We start from the raw sequence: 11603 nt of genomic DNA on the forward strand, positions 1-11603 counted from the left end.
CTGCGAGAGGGGGACGGAGCGGCCAGGTCGGGACCCGCCGGGACTCGGGGCAGCTCATCAGCAAGTCCCCTGGGCAAGGGGTTGCTTGGGCTGGGCCCCGCCCCTCCGTCTGGGTCGCTTTCTGACGCGCAATGAACCAAGATGCTCCGCAGAATTGGAAAAGGTGGACGGGAATCCCGCGCCCTAACTTCCTCCTGTTAAAACATTACTAAGGGCACGCAGCTCTTCAACAGGAATTGCCAAATGAGAATGAAATAAACAATACGTCGGCTTTCATTTGTCCAACATTTACCGCTTCTCAGCCTTTTGGCTAAGATCAGGCGCACTTGCCCAACACTTCACAGTTTGCAGGACACATTCGCAGGCCTATTTCCATGTTGTAAACAGATCTGTGTCGTGTGTGTGTGTGTGTGTGTGTGTGTGTGTGTGTGTGTGTAAGGAGCCTGTGTGTCGAGAGACAAGGCAGAAAGGTATGTTCCCAAAGATAATTAAGCACCTACTAGGTGCTAAGAACCTGGGCTACGAGGATGTGAGACAGACTTCCTGCGGTCAAGGGCCCACCTTGGTCCTTTAAACACATCACTCATTGGTAGGAAAACAGGGCAGATGCGACCCTGGAGATATGGAGAAAATGCCCTGGGAACTTAAGAAGGGCTGTGTGCGAATGGGGATGAGACCTGAGCATCAGAAGAGGTGAGAATCCGCTCTGCACAGTGGTCTTGTTCGGCTGCCTGACCTCTGAATGCCCTGAGTTTTGAGGAATGCCAACTATGGAAGCCAAAACAGCTAGAGCCACCCCGACCCCTGCAGCCGGAGGACAGCCCGGCCCCTGAGGGCCTGGGTCCCTCTCTCTGAGCTGTTTGAGTTCCAGAGCAAGTGATGCAAGAAGCAGAGCCAACAGAGAATTGGTTTTGCCTCGACGGGCAGTGCATCCAGGGCTCAGGCAGCGGTGGGAGGTCAGGCACCAGGCTGCCCGGAGGTGGGAGGTGCAGACTGCCATGGTCTTGGGCAGCGGTGGGAGGTCAGGCACCAGGCTGCCCGGAGGTGGGAGGTGCAGACTGCCATGGTCTTGGGCAGCGGTGGGAGGTCAGGCACCAGGCTGCCCGGAGGTGGGAGGTGCAGACTGCCATGGTCTTGGGCAGCGGTGGGAGGTCAGGCACCAGGCTGCCCGGAGGTGGGAGGTGCAGACTGCCATGGTCTTGGGCAGCGGTGGGAGGTCAGGCACCAGGCTGCCCGGAGGTGGGAGGTGCAGACTGCCATGGTCTTGGGCAGCGGTGGGAGGTCAGGCACCAGGCTGCCCGGAGGTGGGAGGTGCAGACTGCCATGGTCTTGGGCAGCGGTGGGAGGTCAGGCACCAGGCTGCCCGGAGGTGGGAGGTGCAGACTGCCATGGTCTTGGGCAGCGGTGGGAGGTCAGGCACCAGGCTGCCCGGAGGTGGGAGGTGCAGACTGCCATGGTCTTGGGTGAGCTTGTCGGTTCCAGCCCACTCTCTGCAACTGGCTCCTCAGCCTCCTGGCAACTCTGCGAGCTCCCCCCCCCCCTCACATCAATCCCCTCTCCGCTGCTTTTGGCAATTGGGAGCCTGACTAATATGCCCTGTGAGAGACATTTGGAGACCCATTTCCTTTCAGATACGAAAAGATAAAATAAAATAGAACATAGAACTAAAAGAGTTACCTAACACTCGTGGGTTTCCTGTCGGGTTCTCAGCACAGCCCTAGATGCTTCACCAGCGTTCACTTTTCATCCCAATGAGGAAACTCAGGCCCAGGGACCGGAAATAACCGTCCTGAGGTCAGGTAACTAGGAAGGCGCAGGGGTAGGATTTGAACTGAGGTCTCTAAGCTCTGAACCATATGCCCTTTGCATCATAAAATCATAAAAGAGACCAGAGGTTGATATGGTGATGTATTGGTATTGTGCCCTGCCATTTCCTCTGTGTGTGTGTGTGTGTGTGTGTGTGCGCGCACACGCGCGCCTGCATACATGCATGGGCACGTGTACACGGTGCACAAAAGTCTTTAGTATCTAAGCATGCATAACAGTGATACTTTATGCAAAACTTGGGCATAAGAGCCGAGAAATGGCAGACTGGCTGTGCAGGGAAGTGGGTGGTGATGCCCACAGGAGAAGCGAGCTTGATATTGTGCTGAGGGTGTGCCTGTGTGTAGGTCAACGAGGACTCGGAGCTGGGGAAGAGCTGTGCGAGAGGGAGTCACGAACCGGGCCTGCCCACCATCAGCTTTGTTTCCTGCAGCGCACCCTGTGTCTTCTAGCGAGGAGGTGCAGTGGGTCTGCCTGCCCCTCCTGAGTGGGCGGTCCCCAAGGAGCGGCTGCACGGACTGAGTCTATGTGCGAGCCCCTCTCAACGCACATGCTGTCGCCAAGGCGGGGAGGGCTAAGGGCAGCGTGCAGAGTCCATCTAATGATCCGGGACGTGGAGCCTAAGCGATGGAGACCCGAGGGGAGACGGCATTCTTTTGCTGCATTGGTGGTGATGGCTGGGTGACACCAGAATCGGGGTGCTCTTCCAAGTGTGGTTTCTGAACTTTTAGCATCAGCATCACACCAGTGGCTGCCCAAAAGGCAGATCCCCAGGCTCTGCTGGGAACGATGAGATCAGAAGCTCTGGGTGTGCCCTGGAGAGTGCATTTTAACTGCCTTCCTCAAGTGCTTCTGAAACACACGGGACATAGGGCCACCCCAAGCAGAGGTTCATCTTCATGGCCCCGGGAGGGTCTGGATCCCCAGTCCTTCAGACTTCGTGCTGCAACCAGAGACAGGTCAGGGCACAGGCCTGTGTGGGACCAGAGCAGACCCAGGAAGCCCCTGTGTGACGCGTAGGTGCGCGGACTCACAGGCCTTGCCATCAGAGCAGCATTTTAGAACAGAATTAGGACGTGGGGAAAAGAGAAGTGAGACCTGCTGGCTGCCGGTAGCAACCACATGGCTATAAATATAACCAGCTGAGCCCTCCCAAACATGGCTTCATTGCAGGCCCAGGCTTGCAGGCACACGAATCGCTTACATGGGTGTTCTTAAAGCACACAGGTAACATCGCCTTTCCTCTTCTCTTCTCTGACCTGGACTCCAACACAGATACCATGTTTCTCCCCTCTTCTTTCTGTACCATTGAAAAAGGTTTATTGAGGCGCTGGCCGGGTAGCTCAGTTGGTTAGAGGGTTCTCCCAATACACCAAGATTATGGGTTTGATCCTGGTCAGGGCACATACAAGAATCAGCCAATTAATGCATGAATAAGTGGGATAAAAAATCGATGTCCCTCTCTTTCTCTCTCCTCTCTCTCTCTCAATTTTAAAGAGGTTAATTCACATATCATGCAATTCACCCATTAAAAGTGTACAATTCAATGGTTTTACATATGTTCAGAATTTCTGTACCATGTTATTTTTTTAATTTTCTTATCTAAGTTTTGTTCATCTTTCTTTCCCTGGTGCTACCTGTTAGGTTTGTTATCTTCCCCATTCCCTGTATCTTCAAAACCAACTTCAATGAAGTATAAGTTTTAAAACATTTAAATTAAAGCAAGAAACTAAACAACAACAACAAAATACCGAGACTCTGGGCACCCTATACTGAGAACTGGAGCCATTTCAACCTGGACGCCTTTTCCTATTGAGGAATAAGCAACTCCATTAAGGAACTGCCTTGCAGAAAGGAAATGCAAATGGAAGTATAGGATGCCAAACACTTTCAAAGCTGTCCTGCCAAGAGCAGTGGGAAGTGTATAAGTAAGAGATTGGGAGAATGTGCTGAAAACTCCACGTCTCGAAGCAGATTTGCAGTACCGGCTGCCTCAGGCTTCAGATCGGTGGCACTGAGAGCTGAATTAGGGGTGCCTGCTTGTCCGCCCTGAGGCCGCACCCCAACGGGGGCAGCCTCCCCCTCGTGAGCTCCCTGATCATGCTGTCCCCACAGCGGTCCAGTTCAGGAGACTGTGCAGAAAACAGAGCATGAAACTATAGAAGAACATCAAATTCTATTTAGGCCGTGGTCTCAGTGATGGGAAATGCATTTTAAGGTGGCAACGCGAACAACAGAAGAGTGGCAGTGGCTATGCTGGGTAGGGTTGTCGTTCCCTCGTATTTTCTTCTTTATAATTGTACTCATCCTCTGATATTTCTATGATGTAGGAAAAGGTGCTGGACAGAAGCTGTCACCGTGTGCTCTGGGACACCCCTGGAGGAAGGAGGGAGGGCAACAGGTGTTTTGTCAGGCCCGTATCTCTAGCCAGATACAAAGCCCCCACGTGTACACCTGCTCTCGCCTGCCTTGATCGTCCGCAGTTACCAACTTCCTTCTGCACAGCAGCTGTAGCCCTGGGCGTCCTGCCTCCCGGGTGGCTCAGCCTGCCGTTCCTGTGAGCTACAGGCCCAGGGATGGAGTAAGCCTGCCTCTCTTTTAGGAGCCCCGTCTGCAGGTTTTGCTTTTGTTTCTGTTTTCGCTTCAACATTAGCATCCTTTGGGGACCAGAACGGCACTGACAGCTCCCAAATGAGCAAGAGAGCAGATTCCCGGGGTCAAGCGCATCCTTCAGCCCCGGGGAGGGGGGGCGCGGGGGGAAGATGAAAGGTGGCCCGTCTTCCTGCCTGTCGCCAAGGCCTGAGGTGCTGGGTGAGTGGTTCAGCCAGAAGACTGCATCTCAGCCCCAAGCACTCTCCTCGAGGCCCTGGGCCCGGCACAGGCCAAAGACAGAACCTGGGGGGGGGGGGGGGGGGGAGTGAGCCAGAGCAAGTATGGCATCCGATGACGTCACCCCCAGAAAATGGGCCAGGACACTGAGCATCAGAAAGGAGGCAGCTCAGACAGGAGAAGGGTCTGGTGGGCTCTCCAGCTAGAGTTAAAGAACAGCAGCCTTGGCCGTGGCGCTGGAGCCCTGGGGCAAGGCTCTCACCAGTTAATCCTGTACCCCTACCCCGGTTCTGAGTGGGTGCCTGCCACACAGAGACCGTCTGTAGGGATTTGTCTAATGAATTACAAACTGTTCAAGAAATTATATAAAGGGTATTCTTCTTGCTTTTTCCTCCTCATCTCTTCTGTCTTCCCTGAATTCATTATTCTATTCACATGTAGGGAGCACCTACTATAGTCTAGAAACTATGCTGTCTAGAAAATCAAGATGAATAGGAATTTAAAGATGAGTAAGTCACAGAGCGTACGGTTGAGTGGCAGCCACGTGTGTTAGGGTGGAGGAGAGACAGGCGTGTGGTCTTTAAATGTGACAGTGGAGCAGGGCCACCTTAGCACATGGGCCAGGAATGGTGGGGGAGCAGAGGGAGGGGGGCAGTTACCCATCAGGAGTGCTGGTCAGAGATGTCTTTGTGAAAAGGTGGCCGCTGAGCTAAGTCTTCAACATGGTCTGGGCAGAATTTCTAACAGCAGAAATAAACCAGAGGTGGTGCAGGCAGCAGGCAGAGGTGAGCAGGGTCTCTGTGGGAATATGGCTTCATGAAGGGCAGAGTCAGCAACAAGGCCAGAAAGGTAGGCTGACGTCAGGCCATGGGGAGCCAGGCCACCAAGTCTGGACTTAATTCTCCAGACAACAGACCACCCATACGGATATTAAGCGGAAGAACAAGATCAGACCTGCATTTCAGCCAAGTTATTCTGGCCACAGGGTGGAGGATGGGTTGGTGGGAAGCGAGGCAAGCAGAGGCCTTTTCCAGGTGAGAGCTCAAGACCCGAGCACAAGAAGGAACAAGCACGCAAACTAGATTATGCAGCAGCAGGAATGGAAGGCAGGCGGCCAGTGAGAGACACACTAAGGGAGACACAGAGCCAGGATCCGCACGGCCTGGCGCGAGGCCACAGGTGTGTAGACGGAGCACGCAGGGGCACCAACCAGATTCAGGCTGAGTCACTCGCAGATGTGGTCGTGCATTCAGGCCACATCTAGAGATGGTGGGGGACTCGGAAACCCCCTTTTTTGCTTTGGCAAAGCACCTTGAGCATTTCTAGCGAACTGTTTGGAATGAGAGCGATAAGGAAGCACCGATCTCACAGAGGTCAGAGCCAACCCACGCTGTGTGGTCCAGGGAAGGCACTTCACCACTCTAAGCCTCAATATTTCATTCTGCAAAATGGGGGTGATCATGAGTCTATTTCAGGGGGTTGTTGTTAAGAGGAGAGATGATAACCCTGGTGCCACATTTAAGGCTGACACAGTGGCATTCCATGACTGTGACTCTTATTACTATTACAGCGCAGGTTGGAGGGTGCATTCTGAACAAGGTCAGGGCCTTCATTTAAACTAGCATCAGGGAAAAACTAGCATTAGGAAAAATGCGGGGTCTTCTTGGGTGGTTTTCACAACACTCACTCAGCTAAAAATCACACCTTCATAAAAAAAAAAAAAAAGGCAGAAGCCATCCTGTCTCCAATGGCTTGTCACCATTTAGATTCAAGTCCTAAGTCCTTACAGTGGCCTTGCAAGTGCCACATGATTTGGTGCTAGCTCCCTCTCTAATATCCTCTCTACTTTCCCCCTCACTTACCTCACTCCAGCCACAGGCATGCTTTGCTGTTCCTGAAACATGCTTGACACGAGCCCACCGTGGTCTTCTCACTGGCTATTCCCTCTGACTGGCATGCTCTTTGCCTGACATCTTCCTGTTTTGCTTCCTCACTTCCTTCTGTTGTTTGCTCAACTTTCATTTCCTCAAATAGGGCCTTTTCTGACCACCCTAAAATTACACCTTCCATAGGTCCCTGTTCCCTTATTCTGCACCATTTTTCTTCACTGGACTTATTGTCCAATAAGATGTCTTATATACATAATTGTTTATTTCTTTATTGCCTTCCTTCCACACTGTAAGTTTTGTTCTATTCAAGTTATTATTATGCCTAAAGAAGGGTCTGGTGCTCAGTAGACTTAATAAATACCCATTGAATGAAAGAAGTGCTTCCTCCTGGAAACACTCCATTCTCATTTTCCTGGTTTTGTCCCTGCTGCTGCTTCTTCTTTTAATCCTCACCCAGGGACATGCTTAAAGAGAGGAAGAAGGGAGGGAAGGAGGGAGGGAGAAATCGATGTGAGAGAGACATCGGTTGCCTTCTGCACACGCCCTGACTGGGGATCAAACCTGCAACTCAGGTATGTGCCCTGATCGGGAATCAAACTGGCAACCTTTTGTTGCACAGGATGATGTTCAACCAACTGAGCCACTCCAGCCGGGCTCTCCCTGCTTCTTCAGATATTCCTTCTTAGTCACCTATACTGGGTAACCCTCTTCTAACTGGCTTCTCAGTGCTGTGTTCCTCAGGGCTCCATCTTGGATCCTTTCCCCCCTCTCTTTACCCTCACCCTACATGATCTCATCCATTTCTACAACTTTACCGTCTTTATGTGGCTTACTTCCAAAATCTATCTCTAGCCCAGAACTCCAGACACAGATAGCCACTGGACTGTATAATAGGTATTTCAAAATGAGCATGTTCATAACTGAATTCTGGACCAACAACCCTCCAGAATTCCTGAACAGAAAGATTGATCTGGCTGAAATGAGGGGGAAACTGTTCTGTTTATGGAGGACTTTATTTAAGCAAGACTGAAAAAAATCAGTTTTATCAAAGAAGGAGAGGAGCAGGTCGTAGGTATCACTGGGAGTGTTGGACACTCTTTTCGCTAGTACTGTCCTCCTCCCCTAGTCCTCACTCTCTTAGAAAAAGGCACCCCTGGCCACTGGGTTACTCAAACCAAAACCTTAGGATTCCTACTTTTTCTCACGTCCACTCCAATGCATCAGCCACTTCTGTTTTCCACAAAGCACAATTTGAAGCCACCCTCTTCTCTCCACATCTACTGCTTCTTCTCTGTTTGATCACCATCATCTCTCACTGGACTCCCGAAGGCGCCTCCTACCTCATGTCCCCATGTCCATTCATGCAGCTTTGAACCTATTCTCCAACTAGCATCAAGACTGATCTTAAACTGTGAACCATATCACGTGTTTTTTAAAAACCTTACATGACCACCCATGTACTTAGAATAATACTTAAGCCCGACACTGGCCATGCCCAAAGACCTGCTGATCACTCCATCCTCAGCACGTATCATTCTCCACTGACTGGACACAAACCAGTCTCCTGTCCGTTCTCAGGATACACCAAACTATTGCCTCAGTCCTTAACATATGCTCTTCTGTCATTTCTTCTCATGACTAGCTACGTTTCAAATGAATTTATCCAGCAGCCTGAAACAACTAAACACTGGTCAAAATATATGAACCAATGTTTTCAGACATTGGCAATGAGGGAGCAGAGGTGAGGAATCCCTGAAAGAGCAGAAATAAACAAAGGTGAGCCCAGCGATTGCCCCAGGTTGCTACCTGAAGGCAGTATCCAGAAGGCAGCATCAAGAGGGGTAAGTCAGGCAGAGCTCCTAGGTCTTTCTGGGATGAGGAAGTAGAGTTGGGTGTCTAGGTGCCACAGTGGCCAGCGTGTGCAGGGCAGAGTGCCAGAAGAGAGAGAGCAGCACAAAGAGCGAGCTCTGGACGTCCACTGAGGCTCTTCCTGGAACCTCCAGCGGAATATGTGGGAGGAAACCACACAGTGCCATGGAAAGAAAACCTGAAAGGATCAGAAGGAACAATCCTTGAAATTCACCCAGCGCTATAAATAGTTTATTTCCATCAGCCAAAGTCGGAAAATCTCCAAACTCATGGGTTGTCAGGCACAGTACTCAGAAGGGTGCTATATCAGCAGAGGAGAATGTTAGTCCTAAAGGTTGCTCTGATTCCAAATAACAAAGCATAAAAGCTAGCCACAAAAGAAGAAAAATCTAGACTCAAACTGTTTCCAGATAACATAACTCTGACACAGAACAAAGCACAAGAATTCTAAGGAGAGTACAAAAATATGCAGCACTCAACATGGTAAATTTTATTTTGGTCACCCAAGCAAATATTACGAAGCTTGTAAAAAAGCTGGACAATACACAACCCATAATAAGGAGAAAAATTAATCAGTAGAAACAGACCCAGAAATGATACAGATGGTGGAATGAGTAGACAAGGACATTAAATAATTATAACTATATTCCATATTATAACTATGTCATATACTATTCTAACCATGTTAAAGTGGAGGAAATATAGACCATTTAAGTAAAAATATGAAAGATATAAAAAGGCTCAAATGAAATTCAAGAAATGAAAATTGAATGATCTGATACAAAAAAATACACTAGATGGGATTAATAGATTAGAGATGGCAGAAAGATTAGTAAACATGAAAAATAGCTATAGAAACTGAAACTGAAACAGAGAAAAGAGCCTGAAGGAAAAAATAAACAGAACATCAGTAAACTGTGGACAACGTCAAGCAGCCTAAGGGGGTGATGAGGAAACTGGTTGGTGATGGTTTCATAGTTGCACACGTGGGTAAGCTTTATGAAACTGTATGCTTTAGATATATTCAATTTATTGTACTTCAATTGTGTCACAACACTGTTATAAGAAAGCAATGGCCCTAACCGGTTTGGCTCAGTGGATAGAGCGTCGGCCTGTGGACTGAAGGGTCCCGGGTTCGATTCCGGTCAAGGGCATGTACCTTGGTCGAGGGCACATCCCCAGTAGGGGGTGTGCAGGAGGCAGCTGATCGATGTTTCTCTCTCATCGATGTTTCTAACTCTCTATCCCTCTTCCTTCCTCTCTGCAAAAAATCAATAAAGTCTATTTAAAAAAAAAAAGAAAGCAATGTGGAACTAAAACAACATTGGAAATGGAAGTAGGGTGGTGGACAAGTGGGTTTGTGGGAGGCTGAACAGCACCAGGTGTTAGACCGCAGAGGAGTTCAGCAACCTCAGTAGTTGAGTTCTGGCTAAGAAAGAATTCAGAGACAAGACTCAAACTATAAGAGCAAGTTTATTTAGAAAATCACAGAGGTAGAGGTGATCCATAGAAGAAATGGGCTCAGGCAACAAGTTACAGAGGCAAAAGAAAGGCCCTTGGAGCTTTAGAGAGAGAGGAAAGGAAAAGGCCTCTGGGAGAAGGGGGTATGGAAAGGCCAGGGTGTGCTCCATGGAAAGAGCTGCACTCTGTCCCTGAACCAAGAGCTTTTATCTGGAGGCCTCAAGGGAGAATCCCACTAGAACATTCATGAGCTTTCCTGGTGAGCCCCCCTTGTGGTCTACTGATTAGTCAGCACCAGGGGGTCCCTAGTCAATGCAGCTGGTCCTGATGTCAGCCCTGTGTCACTCCATCTGATTTTGCTGCTTCTCTGGGCTCAGAGCTGAAACACAGCTGAAGCCTAGATGTCATCTTCCAGGGGTTAACACGTAGGGGAGTGGTCCTGCAAGGGCTTGTAGTTCTGCTGGTTGCTAAGCACCCAGGGCTCTCCACTCTGGTGAACCTCTACACCTGGCCTAAGGTTCCTACACTGCTCATACCTAATTGTCTACTGCAGGTTGGGAGACCAAGTATGAGAAGCAATAATTTTCTAAGCTGCTTATCTATTTGGGAAGAGTGGGGTATGGATACGTCTTAACTGCATAGCTTGTTATAAAAATGTTTTAAAACAAGTATCTTAAAAATGTATGAATAGCCACTGACTGTAGTAAAATAGACTGTATTTCTTGAAACCAGCTGAAGAGTTCAGCAGGGTGACTAAATGCACAAGATTAACAGTAAAATCAATACCTTCTCTACACACCAGCTGTAACCAATTAGAAAATATAATGGAAACAAGAGAGCTTTCATAGTAGTATACTATGAAATACTAAGAACAAATATACTCTAGGAACAAAACTAACAAAAAATGAACCAGACCTTTATGAGGAAATCTATAAAATCTATAATGTCCTATTCAAGGACATTATTTTAAATCTCAGCCTCTTACTGGGTGTTTCCTCCCTAATACTTACTAAAAACTGCATTTAAAAAAAACACACATATTCTTTGCAACAATAATAAATGTTACTTGATTAAGAAAGGTGAAAAACAAAACAATATTGGTTTTGTCAGCTTCTCCCCCTTTACACTGTAAATTTCTTTTTTTTTCTTTTATCTTTTGTATGTGTGTGTACCGTTCCCGGAGGTACTGCAATACCGTGTCGATGCGCAGAGTGGACGGAGCAAGCTCTTATTCCACCGTCCTGCTCCAAAAATCCATTTAATATATTGTCCTCGGAAAGAGGACGTATCAGGCATTAAACTGATAAGAACAGATACTACACTTGATCTTAGCCAAAACGCCGAAAAGCGATGCGCTTTAAGTTTCTTGGGGAAAAAGATTTTGGTTGAAAGGGTCCTCACTCCGTCCCCTACAGATACCCTGCACAGTGCTTGGCACAGTCAGCACTTACAGTCGCAAAACCTGGGGGGACTGGAGCACTCGCGGGCCCCTCTTTCTCTCCCTGCTGGGTTCCATGTTACGCAATAATGCCCAGAGATTGCTCCACGCCTTCCACGTGACCACACCCTACCACGGCTCATCCCAGCCAATCAGAATGCCTCACACCCACGACCACGCTCCGCCCCCACCGCCGCTCGCGGAGGGATCTTACGTCTCACACTTCTTTTTCCACCAGCTTGGCCAATGCGGCTGCGCGCTGCGCCCTGATTGGCCAAGGGCTGTGGCGCTGC

The sequence above is a fragment of the Myotis brandtii genome, unplaced genomic scaffold (genome assembly GCF_000412655.1).
Source record: "Myotis brandtii unplaced genomic scaffold, ASM41265v1 scaffold64, whole genome shotgun sequence".
Lineage (NCBI taxonomy): Eukaryota > Metazoa > Chordata > Mammalia > Chiroptera > Vespertilionidae > Myotis > Myotis brandtii.